The following is an 18,351-nucleotide window of genomic DNA, read 5'->3' on the forward strand; positions in this document are numbered from 1 at the left end:
AGTAAAAAAAGTCTCAGTTGTATTAACTTAAGAGCTAAAGCAGTGCTGAGTCCACAGTCTAATGGATGTAATGATCCTACTGAGACCAGTAAAGGTTATGTATGGAGATCTATGGGAAGCAAACTGTCTTTGTGGAAAGTTCATTGGTTGTTACATGTTCCTCTGTGATGCCACTGATTATCAAGTTTAACAACAGGAATCCTACGTCTCTTCTCCAATTGTAATATCACCAGCAGCATAAGGTATTTGTTAGCACTGGTTGATGTTAAGTTTAAGGATTTATTTTTTTCCTTTACAGTTAGTGTATAAAACAACAAATACTGTAAATTAACTATTATGGAGGAATTTTTTAACTGACACATTTTTCCCATGTAGCCTGTGTATGTAGAAAAAATGGTATAATTGGACCATGATATCTGCTGGAAACTTTAAAACATATATTCAAAATCATTGGGACTGCTGTGGAGAAACTCATGCCACTGAATGCAACCTGCTGGCTGCAGTGAAATGTAGAAAAGCTGAGCTAGAACAATTTATTTTTTGACTTTTTGCTTTTACTTTTTATTGTTCCAGTCTCTGATATCTCTCTCTTGCCCAATGCTAAGAGAATTATTGCTGTAAGCATATGGTCAGAACTGTTTCAGCTAATCAGTCTGTCAGGCAAGTGAACCTGGCCAAGCTTCTGTGTTGAATAGGATATAACAGTTTAAGGGAACCTTTTACATGCACTGAGTGGTGACTGGCATGAGTTGTTCCAAGAGACTCAATGGGACTACCTCTGCAATTACTTACCAGTGTGAGATCAGGGTTCATCTTCATTTACAAGTAAGTATATAAGCTCAGTGTAATAGTGTTATGATCTGCTCATGTAGCTTCTACTCTGTTCCTTTGTATGTACATTATTTGTTTATATTAGGGGTGTCAAACTTGCACTGCCCCCTGGGCTAAGGTCAGATGCAATGACAGCAGTGGGGTGAGCAGCAGCGGCTGCAGGAATTGGCACAGCTGTTGCTCTGACCCCATCACCAACGTGCCTCACCAATGATGTTCCATGCTCTGGATGTTGGCTGTAGGCCCCACCCCTGCTTGCCCTGTCCCTGGATTCCCAGGCCCTCTACTAGCACCTAGAGCCACACAGAATGGCTTTGTAAATTTGACACCTAGTTTACATTTCTGTGCCACTAAAAACTGTGGGAATAGACTTGATAGTTCTTGGAGAAGAGTGGGGCCTTTTAATGAGTTAAAAACCCTGTGCTGCAAGGTCTTGGGAGTCCTCCACTTACATTCTATTCTTTGTAATTTCTTATGCCCTGCTTATCCCTGTAATACATGAATGCCTCCCAGTAGTGCATTAAGCATTTTGCTTTGTAGCATAAGACCTGTAATTAGTGTTTTTAAAAATAAAAAAATAGAAATATATATGGTTGTTAGTCGCCTTTAAGGCATGTATGCCCTCTTCCATTGTGTGCTGCTGTCTCGAGCTACTGTATACCCCCTGAAAATGTAGAAGCCTCTTGGATTCCATGGTATGTTTTAGATTAAAAATGCGAAGGCTCTGACTCTTAAACGCACTAAATTGAGCTGGATGCTATAGGTGCTTACTGCTTCTGACAAACAGGATATTTACTCTTCCCAGACCTCCACACCCTACAGGTTCTACAGTAAAATGACTTCCCTATGCTTGCTCACAGCCCCCTTTTCCCTCTGCAGCTCCTTCATTTATGCTACTTATTGTTTGTTAAGTGAAGGTAAGCAATCCTCAGATCTCAGAACGCTCTCCCTTCCTCCCTGTCTCTTACCCCCACTCTTCTGCAGCATTTGCCCAGGGCACCAACTGACTCTGAGGGTGGTCAAGTATTAGAACAAGCTTCTTAGAGAAGTTGTAGAATCTCCATCCTTGAAATTTTTCAAGAATAGTCTCAACAGACACTTGTCTGGGATGGTTTAATCTGGGTTGATCCTGCCTTGAGCAGGGGGTTGGACTAGACCACATTTCAACCCCACTTTTCTGTGATTTCCCCCACCTTTTCTAAAAAGGACTGAAGGGCTCAGCAGGGGATTGCTGGTGGCGCAGCAAGGTGGATGGCTTTGGCATTATCCCTCAAGCATAGTCAAATGGATAGCCACACAAAGCTATTATCTCCTCCTGTTTCTATGCAAACAACCTTTTATGACTTGTATTAGTACATTAGCTACTCTCTAATAATCAGACATATTTAACGTGTAACATTCATCGGTTATTACATGTAGCTCCATTATGCATACTGTAGTTTAAAGGTTAATTGTGGTTTTATTCATCTCATTCTTTCATAGGAAGTCTACAAATCAGGTCTTCTTAAATACTCCCATACACAGAGGCCTACAAAACATTGCGCATTTCAGGTACCGTACTTTAAGGGCTTTAGTGGTATAACAAGGCCTTGCTCAGCCTTTTGCACCAAGGTGTATTTATACCTCTTGTGCATTTACGTAACTACAGTATTTCTGAAAAGAAAGATGCCCAGATAGGCTGCCAGGCAGATCTGAAACCAGTTGCCTGTTGCAGGCTCAATTTCCCATTTCATACATGTCACAGGAAAGGGCTGCCTTGTTAAATGAACAGAAATGGATTTATGATCCATTTTATTTATGTATAATGATCACTAAAAAGTCCCCAGTTTAAAATGCAGCCAGGCTAACTTATAACAGTTTGACTGCAGTGAAGTCTCAGAATGTCTGGCTTCATAGTGTGGATGGTGAGATTAAATGATATACAGTGTATGATAGGACTGGTTGAATGATTGAATGCTTAAATCTGCATAATTAAAGAATAATCTTGAACTTCTGTTTAATTAAAGACTAGCTTATTTCAGTCAAGATCTCATGCTGGGAGTTGCAACATTTTTGTGATTCAAATCCAAGTAAGGATTAAAATAAAGTTTGGTCTCCCTTCAATCTTTAGTAAGTAATGATGCTAATTACGAAGCTAATAAATGACTGACAGATCTGCAAAGGTAAGGATTTTGGCATTATTGGGAAAAAGCTGTTTTTTAGGTCTGATATGTGTGCAGCGTGGAATATGTGAAATCATATGTGGAGGTGATGGTGAATGATTGCTTATAAAGAATATGAATCAACTGCCAATATGCATCGTATAACTCCATCTCTTGGAAGGATTTATTCCATTGATCTGTTTTAGGTCTTGCACTATTCTCATTGCCATATTGTCTGAATGCATAACGGTATGAAATGCCTCTGTCCTCGCTGATTAGAATTTTCCTGTCTTGTAGGATATTGTCCCATCTACAAAACAAGGAAATGAGCCATAGAGATGCAAAAGGTCAGATTTTTAAAAGTATCTACATACCTTAAAAAAAAATCTGGAGGCAACTTTGCATGTGTTTGTACACACCCCTCCTGTTGCAGGAGGAAACCAGAAACAGGTGAACTAAAAAAAATGACGTTAACAGAGAACAACGAAGCAGATAGAGGGAACATGTGGCAGAGAGAGAACCTTTTCTTCAGTTCTTTCCGAAGCTGAAAGCTAAATGAGAATGTGGTATGGGGAGATTAGAAAATGAAAGACTGAGATTCGCTAAGTTGACTATAAGGTGCACAGTTCCTATTATTTTCAATAGTTGTATGTTTAAATCCCCTAACTAGCTTTGAAAATATCAAGCAGAAGCTCAACTCAGAGCTCTTAGAAACAGGAAACATTCAGCCCTAATTTTAGGCAGAGTTGGGACTGGGTTTCCATGCAGAATTTCCCTTGAAATGGAGGAGAACACTTTGATGTTGTCATGCTGAGCACGTTCAGGCCAGTTTATACTGAAAATCAAAACAGGAGCTGGAAGAAAACTGAAGTAAGAGGAAAAGTTCATTACAAAAAAAATTAAGGACTGCAATTGTTGAATTACACTAATGTTAAAATCTTATTCCAAGGAAAACAGAAACATGTTTCCTGTTGAAAGTGCTAACTCATGATAGATTTGCTTTAGTCAGCAGTAACCGTAAAATGTGCTTTTCTTGTCCATTTGGAGCATACTGCAAAATACTAGATGGGCAAGAGCTGAAAACTCATATCAAAACATAAAGAAACTGAGTTAACTTCCAAACAGTAATCATTTTCTTGTTTCACAATTGATTTATGCTCTATGTCTTCAAATTTGTCTCCACACATGTATATATAAATGGAAGTGATTACTGTTAAAAAAACCAAACAAAACAAAAACAGAATCATCACATGTCCATTGCCTGAAACCCTATTGACTGTATTATATGGAAAAAGGTACATTAATATACCTAGAATAATTATATAAACTATCCAATATTCTGAATCTGAAAAATCTCAAATATTGTCTTGAGATAAGGGGGGAATCCCAGATCTAGTCTAGATAGTTCTGCTGCTCTCTGTAAGAGCACCCTTCATGCTTAAGTTTTCTAATGGCAGGGTAGGGATGCAGGTTGTAGGCTAACTAAATCAGAGATACCTAAGCAAGAACCCACTTCATTAGATGATAATGAAACCCCAAACTGTGCAAATTGGCCAGATTCAATTATAGACTTCTCAGCACATTTTAACCTTTCAACAAGTTTAGATGGTCTGGTACCATGGCATGTAGCACATGCATAAAGGGTGCTCTTATAGATAGCAGAAATATCCAGACTTGATCTGGAATCTCCCCCCAGTCTTAAGACAATATTTGAGATTTTTCAGACTTCCTCTATTTGGAATTGACAAGAACAACCCAATTTCAAAATTTTGTCATGAACTGACAACCTGAAGGAACTGGTTCCAAGTCAGTCAAAATGATTCCTTCAATTTAAGAACTTTTTTGTATAATTAGCTTTATTTTCAAAATGGTATACCATTTTGCACCAAAAATGGAAATTTTCACTTGGAAATGCCTACTTTTTCAAAATGAGAAACACACTGAGAGAGAACTCTTTACTGAAAACAGTTTTGGTTTTGCCTGATTAGCATTTTCTGTTGGGGAATTTTTTGACAAGGTATTTTTCCAACAAAATCAAATCTAGAGAAAATTATAAGGATTCAAAAAAAAAAAAAAAGACAGAAATTCTGATGCTTCCCCCAGATAATAATTTCTAATGAGAGTAAGTAGAAAATTTCCGTCTGAGCAAGTTATTCCATAACTAGTCCTGGTACCTTTCCCTGAAGCAGCTGATACTAGCTGCTCTTAGACAGGATACCAGATTAAATGGACCCTGTATAGCAATGTCTATGGTCCTAAATTCTCTAGTAGCTGATTGGAAAGTGTAAACAGAGCTAAAACAAGCAAATGGGAAGTTTTTGTAGTCTACAGAATGGAACATTTGTGTAGGTTTTGTCAGATTGTGCTAGGCTTGGAGCGCTGTCCTTGTGATATGCAAGTAGTCAATAGACTCTCAGAGCCAGACTTGCACCATTTCTGTGTCTTTCAAGAGGTGGTAGATATTTGGATCTCAAGAATTATACCTCTTAAGCCAGCACAAATGCAAGTTATGGTGAATTTAAGGAAACCTGAAAATGTATGGACATTAATGCATCCATTTAGTATTTTTTGTTTATCAAAGTTGTGATATTGCCCACACTCTCTGCACTAGCTAGGCCTGAGTGCTGACCAGGTACCACAACAGCAGCTATTCTGTGTGAATTCTTCTTTACCAGTGAATCCTGTGACTTCTACCATGTGTCTGATATTTTGCTGCTGCTGAAATTAGTTTAATCGAGTTAATGAGCCTAAGCAGGTTCTCTTGTCCCTGCACCCCCTCTTCAGTGCATGCCTATCACATGAACTGGAAGAAAAAATTATGATCACATTAGTTCTGAATATTGGTTCACTTAGGGCAGATTAAGAAGCTTAAAAATGTCATTTAACTTTGACTAGTTATGGAAGTTATTTAACCCTGCATCAGGGGTCAGGCTAGATGATCTGTTCAGGTCCCTCCTGACCCTAGCTATTATGAAACTAAACCCTTTGATGACCAAAGTGTTTCTAGAGTGCTGGACTAGTATGATTTAGTACGGTGGTCAGAGACGACCCAAGCAGGGTGCGGGCCTGGGGCAAATCAGCCTGTGCGGGGCCCTGCCCACAGACATGAGGAGGCCGGCAGCAGACTTGGCGGTGAGGAGGGTGGAAGTCCTGAGCAGATTCATTGGCGGGGGGGCATGCCAAGCAGCCAGTCATGAAGCCAGTGGCAGAGCGGAGTCACCGCGGCTGCTCCACCCGGCTCTGTGGGCCCCCGCAAAGCACGGGACCCAGGACAGTCGCCCTGATTTGTGCCCCCCAGGGATGGCCCTGATTGTGGTCAGCAACCTTTAAAAAGACATGTGCCACATGACTTTAGCAGTGTGTCAGCAGCAGGGGGGCTTTCCCTGCACCAACACCAGGGCCAGACATCTGGGGGCTGAACCTGCATTGCCACGGCTGCCACCCTGCTCCACAGCTGCAGCACGGGTGTAGCTTCCAGCTGGTGAGGAGCTGCACTGGGGCCGGGCAGCTGCAAAGTACATCCCTGCTCTTGCAACTTCTCCTTGCTTCCCTCCCACCCCGCTGCTGCAATGTAGGTGCAGCTCCCCACTAGCTAGAAGCTGCACCCATGCTGCAGCCAGAGGGAAAAAGCAGGAGGTGGGGAGAAATGGCCGTGGAGCTGGCTCAGCTTCTCATTGCTGGGCCCTGGCATGGACTCAGGCAAAGCCCTCCACCTGCACAAGCTGGATCCGGTGGCTCTACTGGCCAGATCCAACATGGGAGTTGTATGTTGCCAACTCCTGGTCTAGTAAAAGAGTGTCAAAGTTCTGACCTGTTGAGCCCCCATCATCCAATCCTCAGTGCTGCCCCTGGGTCTCAGAGTTGGCCAACATGGTATACATGGTATGTGCCAGACTGACCCCACATGGCTACTGTGTGCAGTGGATCCAGCATGCAAGAGTGGGGGAGATCCATGTGCCTGATCCAGCCCATGAATCAACCCCATGCCACTCATCTGGTTGCTGGTGCCAAATAAGTGGAGTTGCCTTAAGAATCAGAGGCTATCTTGTTCTCCTCCTAAATGGAGAGAAAGCAAACAGCAGGATCAATTCTCCAAATGAGAACCTAATAATTTCCCCCCATCTGGGGACCTATTCATTCCCTCCAACCAAAGACCCAGTTAACTCTTTAATAAATCAGTTTTATTGAGCTTTATAAAATATTAACTCCAAGCATGCATATAGATATAATCTTAGCATGTTCAGTAATCTTAGCAAGATACAATCTTAGCAAGTAAGTAATTGTATATTACCAGTCCTAATAATACACAACTTTGGAGCTGGCCAGGCTTCCAGAGCAGGCAAGGTTCCTTGAAGGGAGAAGAGATGTCTTTCTGGTGAAGCTAGATGTAAACTTGTCAAGTAAAATTCATATCCATGGAGATTCCTCTGACCAGAGCTCTACAGGGAGAGTTACACAGTCTTCTGGGACCCCAGAGATGTTGGCTGGAATGGGATGTCTTCATTCAGGTACATCTCCAGAATTGCCATCCTCTGCTGCCTGGAAAGCTAGTCACGTTCCTAAAATGAGCTTTCCTTTTTAAATCCTAACAAGTTAATCACATTGGTATCTCATAGTAGGGGTTAATTCTATATTGGGTTACCTCCTTATTGAACTCATTTTCCCTTTTTTGCTATATAGTGGTAGGAAAAGATAGTCTTGGTACTTGCAAGTGCTGACGCTGCTTAACCTCTCTGAAGCTTTTGATGAAGAGGATGACAACATATTAATGGCTGGCTTACACAACTCAGCTGGAGTGAGTGGCACATTGGTACAATGACTGCAGTCATTCCAGTGCAACAGAAAAAAAAATGTAACTCTGGGCAACTACCTCTCATCTGCAGCATTTCATAGGGATTAACCTAGTAACTGCTTCTCTGTAGGTCATCTACGTGATGCAACTTGACATGTGACGGGTTATTGCAGGTGCCATGCCATCATGATATCAGTGATCATCTTGATTGTAAAAACCATAAAAAGCAATAACACTTTGGTGTTCACCTTTTTTGGGGGAAAAAGATTCATGTGTTTTTTGTATGAAAAAATGGTGCATAGCTGCACGAATTCCTAAAGAATTTCAAAACCTCTTTTAGAATCTGTTTGGATTCTCTTTTTTTCCCGCATCAAATGGGAGTTGAAAGGAAAGTCGGAGTGTTTCATTAAGGAATTCTGCTCTACTTTCCCTTTATCAGCAATCCTTCCCCCCAACTTTGCACAGGAAACTCTAACTCAAGAGGAAGTCTTGTCTAGATGGAGTTTAATCTCACGATACAGTTCTTGACAGCCATAACAGGCTGCAGTGTTCTGGGATAATGCTGCAATTCAGATTTCCTGCTGCTTAAAGCAATTATTTTTCATGTAAGTTATGCTGGTCCTACATAGAGATTTTTCCAGGTGTCTTTGCATCCCATGACAAAGATGTGAAGCCTGGGGCTACATTTCTATGTCATTGCTGTAATTCTGGTATGGATAAGTTATTTTGGGGGCCCCTTGCCTGTCAAGACTCTGGGATTTACACGCTGTCTCCCTTGTCCTCTTTGTCAGACGTTGAGCCTTTCTTGTCTTAACTGAAGACGATTTGCCATATGGTAAAGTAGGTTTGCTCTCCATTAAATGTTTTTAATTGCAGTGTGTTTACAAAATGCTCTGTAAATACTTACATATCCTATGCTGCTGGAAATTATTTTTGTACTGGGTTTTCCTGGGACTAATCCAAATGATGCCACTACTAGAAGTTAAATTATACTTGTTTCCATAAAATCCCATTCAGAGCTTAATGACTGCCTGCCCAGCATGGGGTCTTGTGGTATCAGCTTCTCTCATGTCTACAAATAAGGCCTCAACAGGATTACTTCAAAATACAGAAGTGAGTTGGCTCAGGGTGAAGCCTAGCTTGAAGGCTTGTGCTACATGCATAGCTGCACTAGTAAACCAAGTGTGGTTTCAAACAAATTCGGTTAGATAACCCAATTCAAGCCTCTGTGTGGAGACAAGCCTGCTGGCACAAGCTAAACCGCTACAAACAGGTCTGGACTATTTTGTGTTCCTGTAGCTGCTTGCCCGGATTTTAGTTAAACCCATGCAGCCACTATGTGGAAACACAGGCCAAATTTAGGCATGGGCTTTTCAAAGGCCATTTTTCTGATCTCCTCCAAGAGTCTGACGTCAATAAAATAGAACTTCATATCACGCACTTAGACATGAATTACAAGCACATCAGTAACATGAGGAGGAAGCTGTATTGTGCAAAGGGTTCAGTCACACTTTATATTTGTAGCCTGAGTATACATGGGTTTGTACTTCCCTCTTCAGTTGAGGGAATTATTGGCAGGGCAGTGTGCTGGGGAGGGACACAACAGCCCAGCAGTCGCCTCCATCCCCTGTAGAGTCAGGCCCAGTCAGTCAATTACTTAACTATATACAGATTTATTATTACAACAAAACCATTAAAGGGTAAGGACTTCACTGTACAAACTTACAAAACTGTAAGGACTGTACAAACTTACAAAACAATAACCCCTATACCACACACACACACAGACACACACACATCATTTAAAATACAGATGAACAATAGAATAAACCAGAACAAAGGATACTGATTGGGCTACCTTATAACTCTATTCATATATAGACTATTACTTCAGATTATTCACATAAACTGTAAGGCACAGTCCACAAATATAATCAGTAGTCCTTAGACTACCTGGGTGCCTCCAGGGCAGGGGCCCCACTCCCAAGGTACCACTACAGGATAGGAGGTGGGGGGAAAGAAAAAGGAGAGGAAGACCCCAGAGACTTCTAAGCTCCCCCGCTATCACCCACATGGTGCCCCTTTGCAACCCTCGGGGGGGTCCCTTTCCCTGTGGGGACCCTCTCTCCAGGGTAACTTACTGCTCCACGGTCCTAGAGGGTTGCCTCTTGTTCTCCAGGTCAAGCTCTGTTCCCTGCCAGGTTTTCCTGACTCTGTTGCCGCTGTCCTGGCTTAGGGCTACATGCACTGCTGTGTGTAGTAGGCACTTCGCCTTGTGCTAAGGGTCAGAGGCCTGGACAGCTTTGTGCAGCACCGAGACTTGATCTGTTCCCGAACTCTCTGGGCAGCGTTGTCTGCACTGAGCTGCTGCCCCGTGTCAGCAGCTCTAGACCTGAGCCACCTCAAGCAGCTCCCAGGGTCTCTCACCCTCAGTGCAGCACCTCCTGCACCGAGCTGCCAGCCTCATTCTGGGGGTTGAGGACCTGAGCTGCCCCAGGGGCTCCAAAGGTCCTGCTCCATGCACCAGCCTGTGCACCGTGTCTCTGGCTGCACACCAGAGGTTGCAGACCCAAGCCACCTCATGCAGCTCCTAGGGTCTGGATGCTGTGCACCGTGCTGCGCACTGAGAGCCTAACTGCTGAAGCCATGCCATGCTCCCCACTGCTAGAAGTCTTCATGAGCTCTGCCTGGGCTCCTGCTTCGCCCTGCTGAGCAGCTCTCCTCAGCTCTTCTAAGCCCCACTCTCCTCTCTTCTCTGTCCCCCATGCGTCTGCCCCTCGTGCTGGGCACGCAGCTCCTTTTATACTCTCTAGGACTCTGCCCCTGAAGTCTTCCAGACCTGGCAGTTTACAGTCTTCAGTCAGGTCTGGGAGAGCTCTTCTCCCCCTCCCCTCAGGAAAGGGGCGTGGCTTTATTTCTCTTGCTGCTTCCTGATTGGTGGATGGGCTCCACCAATCAAAACAGCAGGATCTCAAGCCTGGGACTGAACCCTAGCTCTGAAAGGTAAACCTGCTACATATTTAAGATTTGATTTAAAAATGGCTTATAAAAGGTTAATAGCTGTTTCAAGCACATTACGGCATTTTGAGCATCTAAGTTCTTGGAGATTGCTATAAATCATGCTAGACTAATATATATGCTGGACTATATAGCATTATATTGCCCAGTTATTAAAATGTTGTTATTTATTATTTCTTTATTAATTTATAGCTAATGTATTTATAAAAAAATTATCAATGGAGTGTTAATATAGTGACTAGGTTTTTAAAATACAACCCCCAACCTAAATAGAGTAAATTCATCCCTGAGCTAAGCAGACAAAAGTTACTTGAATTCTTACTTGAAAGTGGACTTTCTCTAGCAAGTTTGATACTGTGTAGTTGAACACACAAAGAAGCATAGCGGCTCAGGTCCACAATGGCTATGTTTACACAATAACCTTTCTATTCTCAGTGCTACTGCCCTCAAGTATGCTATGCTACTTTTGTGGACTGTCTTCTAAACTAGTACCAGTGTAGCTGTTTCCACTGGGCTCTTGGGGTGGGTCAGAAATCACTGCTGAGTGACAATGCCAATTAGCCTGCCATGTCAGCTGTGGCAAAACTGCTTCTGATTTGGGAGACAACCTGCTGGATTAGTACAGTGTGCTGCTGGTGAGGACAGTAACTTAACTGTACAGTTATAGCGACCTTGTGTGTTGGGCATTTAAATACTCTTGTGGAACTGGGTCTTAATCTTCATCAGGTAAAGACATTAGACTTTTACCAGTATAAGTGATCAGAAACCGGTCTATACCTATAACAGAACAGAAATTTCACATGCGCAGACTGATTTAAAAATGGTGGAACTTGGTCTAAGATCCTTCCCATCCTGCCTCCCCTTCCACCAAAGGGCAGATGTGTGTTCTGTTCACTACCTATCTAAACCTACCACTTAAAGAAAACTTTGTAATTGAAACTGAGTCCGCCTCAGGCTTTTTGAATATCTGTACCTAGCCTGTATCTTCAGCAGATTAAGTCTCCTGTGACACCTGGAGAGAATGCAAAGGCAGCCTTCAAAGTGTCAGATTTTTGTCTGTTTCCTCTCTCCTGTGGTTCACAATACTCTTATTGAGCCATATGAAATTCAAGGAGGACCAGATTCATTGCACCTTGTGTATCAAGCTGAAAGTTATCCATTCCATCTGTAGGTTTGGATGGATGACTTTTTACTTGCCTTCCCTAGGGACAGCTTTTAAAGTCCACTGGGACCTCAGAGAAGTTGGCTGGAATGGGATGTCCTCATTTGGGTACATCTCCAGAACTGTCAGCCTCTATTGCCTGAAAATCTAGTCACATTCCAAAAAAAGTAACAAAAAAATAAACCCAGCAAATGAAGTAGTCAGTTTTGAATCCTTAGGATTCATATTTTGAAAACTTCCTCTGTACCCATTAGGGCTAGTGTCTTTACATCACTCTCAGCTCTCAAGATACAAATCTCATGACTTCAGGAGTTGAAGCTTAAGAAAAATGTCAAATATCATGAGACCTGAAAGAAAAATATGAAAACTGGCAAGAGTGGCTTGAATGCAGTGGGTTAGACCTTCAGCTGCACAGAACTTAAACCCCCAGTGCATGTTGGAACAGCCAGAGATCTCACTATCGCAAGCAGCAAGAGCAGCATCAAAGGAAACTTTGTGTGATTGAGGATTGGTCCCATGGCTTCACATACCATGCTTGAACTGACATGCTGGTTATATTGCAAGCATTTTTCAGAGTGTGCTAAAAGAGTTACATTCATATGAAATGTACTTTGTCTGACACAATATCATTGATTCAAAAAATCAAGGAAAATATATTTTCAGCAAATACTACTGCAAAGAATGAAAGCCTAATTATTGTCATTCTTGTGAAATATTATCTTTTTGGTAAGCCCTGTCAGAAGAGACAGTCAAGCCACCTGTAGTGGCTAGGGCACTATTGAAAGTTGTTGGTGAACTGGGAAAAGCGTAGCCCAGAGCTGCTAATCTCCTATCTCATGGGGCCACTGTATACCTCCTACCTACCAAGATTAACAGTTAGGTAAACAAAGAGAAATGACTAGACGAGTTAGACCTCATTTATAATAGTTTGGAGCATCTTGATTAAAGTCCAATATAAGTTATTTTGAATTTGAATAGGAAGCTCCTATATGGGGGCACAAAAAATGCCATCGCAGGTTGCTTTGGACTACTTTCACTTTCCAGCCATGTCTGTCATTGACAAATCTGGAGGAGCAAATGAAAGAACTGTTCAGATACATGGCTGCAATGCTTGTCTCAATGCTCCTTGATGGCTTTGCACCATAGAAAAAAGAGCAGCACTTTTTAAAATTCCTATTACTTTTGATTGAAGAAGCTCTATTTTGTAGAAACTACATTTTTTAATATAGGGAAATCTGAAAGCATTTTTACCAGCTGGGAATGGATTGTGACCTTAAAATTATACCTGATTTTGAGAAACTTGATAGACTGGGATGCACAAAAAAATGACTTTGCATTATATTGTAATAAGGTAGTCTGGCTCCTTTAGAGGGGCAATCAGCCCTGGGGTAGGAACCCATCTGTGGGGGATTTAGCTGTCAGTACCCCACTGAGCAGGTGAGAATAGATATTATAGGACTTTTGGCACCCAGTATCAGTAGGTGCCAGTTTATCCTAGTCCTTGTGGATAAAGCTACCCAGTACTTGGAGTAGTATCAGTCCATAATGTCTCAGCTCAAAAGTGGCTATGGAACTGCTAAAAATCTTCTGGAGAGTGGAGCTCCCATGAGAAATATTAATGGATCAAGCCATAATCTTCATGTCTTACCTTCTGCAAGAGGTGTGGGTACTTCTGAACGTCCACCTGGTCAGAACATCAGTTTACCAGCCACAGACAGAAAGTCTACTAGAGAGGTTCAGCTGGATCCTGAAGAAGATGTTAAAGAAATGTGTGACGGGGAGCCCTGGAAATGGAATGTGCTCCTTCCTTATGCACTGTGCGCAATCCAGGAGATGTCCCAAACATCTATAGCAGGCTTGTCCAACATACGGCCCACAGGCCACCATGCGGCCTGCCAAGCCATTTTCTGAGGCCCGCAGTGCTGTGATGAGAAACAAAAGTAAACACTGTTTACTTTCATTACCACTCCCTGTCCCTCCCCCAACCCTTCAGCAGGTTCCTAATGGCTGCTGAAGGGCTGGGGAAGGGACAAAGTTCCCACATGCACCGCGTCAGCTTGACGTTGCTGATGCAGTGCGGCTCCTTCCCTCCCACCTCATTTCACGGTGTCCCTTCCTCACCCCACCCCTCCCTTCCTCATTTGCATGCCAGCTCCTCCCCTCTCCCATATTGCAGGGTTTCCATTCCTAGCCCCACCCTCCCTTCCTCATTTGCATGCTGGCCCCGCCCTGTGCCGGTCCCTGCTGGCCGCATGGGCTGGAGCAGGTTGCGGTGCAGTGGGCGGGCGCAGGGGGTGTGGATGCTGGCTCTGAGGGATGCTGTGGCTGGGCCTGCGGGAGATGCTGCTGCTGCTGCTGCTGTGGCTGTCGGGGCGGGACGCCGACGCTGCTCCCGCCTCCCCGCATCCTCCTGTACCCGCAGACATTGTGCTGGGGGTGGCGAGTTGCAGGCCCCAGGGAGGGAGGGTGGGCTCGTGCTTGGGTTGTCCTGGGGGAGAAGGAGCAGGGGGGGTGTCCCTGAACATCCTGCACCCCCATGTAGAGTCCCCACATGTCCCCCTGGCTGCTGAGCCCAGGCGCACGGGTGTGGGAGCATCCTTGAGGCCGCCCAGGTGGCAGGGAGGACACGGCGGGGTCAGGTGGCTCCCCTTGACCTCTGCGCCCCCAGGCCACGGCCAGACGGGACAGGCCATGTGAGCACCTGCTCCTGCCGACCCACTGGGTGATAAAAGTTCATGATCTGGCCCCACATTCAAAAAAGGTCGGACACCCCGATCTATAGTGTTCTCTCCCTCTGAACTCCTATATGGGACACTGCCTCAAGGGGTGTTAGACCTGCTCCATGAGATCTGACAAGTGCAAGGAATAAAGGCCCAGAATGTCATTCAATATGTTGTCTAGCTACCAAAGCAACCGGATCTAGTAGGGGCCTTTGTTAGGGAAAAACTCAGAGTTGTACAGCAAATGCAGGAACAGCATTGTAACAAGAATGTGTGGCTCTGGATCTATCAGCCCAGAGATTGGGTCCTGTTGTAATTCCCCTCAACAGAAAACAAACTCTTTGCTAAATGGTAGGGGCCATATGAGGTCATAAATGAAATGGGGATGTGGATTATAAGGTGCAGCCCATAGGAAGGTGATATGGGTTGTAGATGTATCATGGAATCCTGTGGACCTGGGAAGCACTGAGCATTGTGACTGTTTTCCACGTGGTTATGGGTGATCACTGATGTGGGAACTCCTGGTCAGCTCCCATCTAACATGTGGTCATGTTAGGAGAGAACTTATCCTCATTCCAACCAGAGGAGGCTAGGGGAAGGGACCTACTAACAGAGTTTTTGTCTTTACAAAACTAATGCAAGGAAGAACCACCTTAATCATTGAATCATCCTAACATCTGGTGAGCTCATTCAAAAGAGGTTTTCTAGAATACTTGAGTGACTACAGGAAACAGTAAAAGTATAAAGCCTTGTGTATTTTTCAGAAAACTTAAATAATACTTGCTGTACAAAGGAAAATTTCAAATTATAGGGTTATTTAGGAGGATGAATCATTTGTAGACTAATCCTCATTTGCAAGACAGAACTTGTGTTTGCTTTCCCCATTCCAAGGTCTTCCTTGACATGCGACTCACTATACTAGCCTAGGTTTACTATACTATGCTATAGTTTTGAATTGAATGCATTCAATAGTTTATTATTGCTTCTGTGTAGCTTGAATGGGTCAGAGCAGTGATAAATGGTTTAACAAGAAAGTAGCTGTAGGGTAGGATTGTATAGATGAAGTGGCAGTACCTTGCTCAGGAAGCCCCAGGGAAAAGATTGCAGGGGAAGGACATTTGGGAGCAGATCCTCAGTGGGCACATGACAGTTTACACCAACAGACAATATGCCCCCTTGAATCGCAAGAGAATTTCTTCTCCTGAGTTTCCTGACTCTGAAACATTAAAAATCTAATGCACCTTTATTCTCCATCCTCCTTTGAGTCTTAAATATCTGTCTTTTGGGCATGGTCTGTAATAGACTAGGGCTTTAGGACCAGTTTTTCTGAGAAGCCGGCAGTGTTCAAGAAGGGCCCTTGACACCATTCTGACTTAATGCTAGACACATCTGCAGCTACTTGGACAAAATTGACATTGTCTAGAGAGCAAAGCAATCACCTAGTGTAGCATTACAGAGCATTTACACTTGAGCCGTGTTACCAGACAGTAAATCTTGACCTTTAGGAGTTCAGAGATTAGATTTCTTTCCTGCAAGCGTTCAAGGTATTGTTAGGAATTTGTTGCTATTCAAAGCAGATTTCAGGGGTTACCTATGGGTTTAATTCATCGTATCAATCATTTTTGGAAGGTTCTTTTAAAGCCAAGATAGCTTCAAATAAAAACTAGGATTACTTTTACATTTATTGTTAGTAGTTAGCAAGAAGCAAAAAAAAAAAAAAAAAAAAGTCTTAAGACACAGCTATAAGTTAAGGTGTTTGTTCCTGCACAGACAGCTGTTTCACAGCAGTCAGAAGGAAACTGCTACTTTTCTATACCATGAGTTAATGTGTTAATTAATGAGGAAGTAAATGAAAAATAGAATTTGAATCCTACTTCTAAAATCTGAGTTCTAACCACAACTCAGAAAATCACCATTAAAATATCAAAGCCATTAATATATATAATAGATACAGTATTACTAATCTGTTAATTCTTATAACAGCTAAAACTTTTTTCATGTAAACTTTCAGATGCCCTTCACTTCTGCATGAATCGAGCACAGGAAGAGGCAAGAGCTAAGAGGAGTTGTTAGCTTCAATGACCTTGGTACCCAACTTCCCATTAAAGAGGTACATATTTGCATTAAGTCTGTCTGTCTGTGCACACCCACACGCACCATTGAGGGACCTTGTTTGCTTTTTACAAAAGGGAGGAGGACCAGGAGTTGAAAAGAACGCTTGCTACTTCTTGTTGCTTCCCTAACACATACATCCCAAAGATCAGCTTGGCTTCTACATGGTAGTTAATGCTCATAATGTTTAAGGGGCTTTCACAAGGCTCACTGTCATGTAACATGTCCAGAACGTGGCCCATTATTGACAAAAATAAGTACAAAAATAATTATACTATGAAAAATAGAAATGAGAAATACAAATACCAAATGGAAAAGAAATGGCAGGACCATAATATTATGGACAGAATCCAGGCCCACTTGTTAGCAAGGGAGTATTAAGTAAGATGCTGAGCAATTTAAAATGGCAGTTGCAGTTTAGGAGCATATGTATAAGGCTGGTAGGTGAAACAGCAGGTGATTCTTTCTTTACACAGCACTACTAAGACTACAGCAATTGTGCTATGAAAATGACTCAGGAGCTGAAGTATAGCATAATAATACTTTGGACACCATATGAGAGAGAACACAGAGAGACTGGAGAGTGTAGAAAGTGAGACATTTATTGAGGGAAAGGGGGAAATATGAAAGTGGTTAACTACCATGAAAGAGGTGCATTGCATAAGCCTTTAAAAATGCAAGTCCTCCAACCCTTAGGGTTTGGCTTCTCCTTTGTTTAAATCCTGTAAAATAAAATAAAGGGAAAGCTTGTTGAGTGGGAGGAGCTCTTGGGGACTGGATTCTCTTCCTCTACATCTGCTAGAGCCCAAAATGGTAGATTTTAATAATTTTTTTGATTAAATCAGGGCCCCTTTGTATTCCTACTACTTGTTGACAAAGGGCTGGTATCTCCTGGGTTTCTGCTATTTTAATACTTATTGGCCTTTTGGTTAAGATCAAGTATTGTGATTTAGTAATAACTGCACATAGTTTAGGTTGTGTCCACCATTCAAGTTAAAAGCCACATCCAGTAAAAAAGAGTTAACGAAGGGCCAAAGGTAGCCTAATAACAGTTGTACTTACCGGTTAAATTTCTTCGTGCAGGAAATAAGCTTTCATCTCAAACATACGCTCAGGCTACCAATTCAGTTTGGGCCAGGTTTTGAAAATGTATTTTAAAAGAATTTTTAAAGTGCAGACAGGTGCCAGCAGGATTTCCAAAAAAAAAAAAGCCTTAACACTTAACTCCTATTGGTATCATGGTAGTTTAGATGTGTAAGTGTTTCTGAAATTCCTGTAAGTTCGTTAATAACCCTTGGCTCTTAGTGCAGAATCCCGATTCAGCTGAAGTACTTGTCAGTAAAAGTTTAGCCAATAGTTGCAGTTTCAGGTCCATTGAAGTCCATGGCAATGGATCTGTGCCCAAATGACTTGCCCAAGATTATCCAGGAAGTCTATGGCAGAGTAGGGATTTGAACCTTGGCACCCCTCAAACCTAGACAAGCCCTTAACCATTGAACCAGCCTTCCTTTAAGTGAGATCAGAAGCACTCTCTTTGGATTTTAAAGTACTTAAATATGTATACCTAAGCTGCAT

At 42.7% G+C, this 18,351-nt stretch overlaps 1 long non-coding RNA gene across 1 annotated transcript; it reads left to right on the forward strand.

Moving 5' to 3' along the window:
- Positions 1–2,310: 2,310 nt before the first annotated feature.
- LOC132243855 (uncharacterized) lies at positions 2,311–17,548 on the forward strand. Its single transcript, XR_009455445.1, has 3 exons — positions 2,311–2,382; positions 3,270–3,319; positions 16,676–17,548. It is a non-coding gene; the product is annotated as an uncharacterized LOC132243855 (long non-coding RNA).
- Positions 17,549–18,351: the final 803 nt, after the last annotated feature.

The sequence above is a fragment of the Alligator mississippiensis genome, chromosome 11 (assembly GCF_030867095.1).
Source record: "Alligator mississippiensis isolate rAllMis1 chromosome 11, rAllMis1, whole genome shotgun sequence".
NCBI lineage: Eukaryota > Metazoa > Chordata > Crocodylia > Alligatoridae > Alligator > Alligator mississippiensis.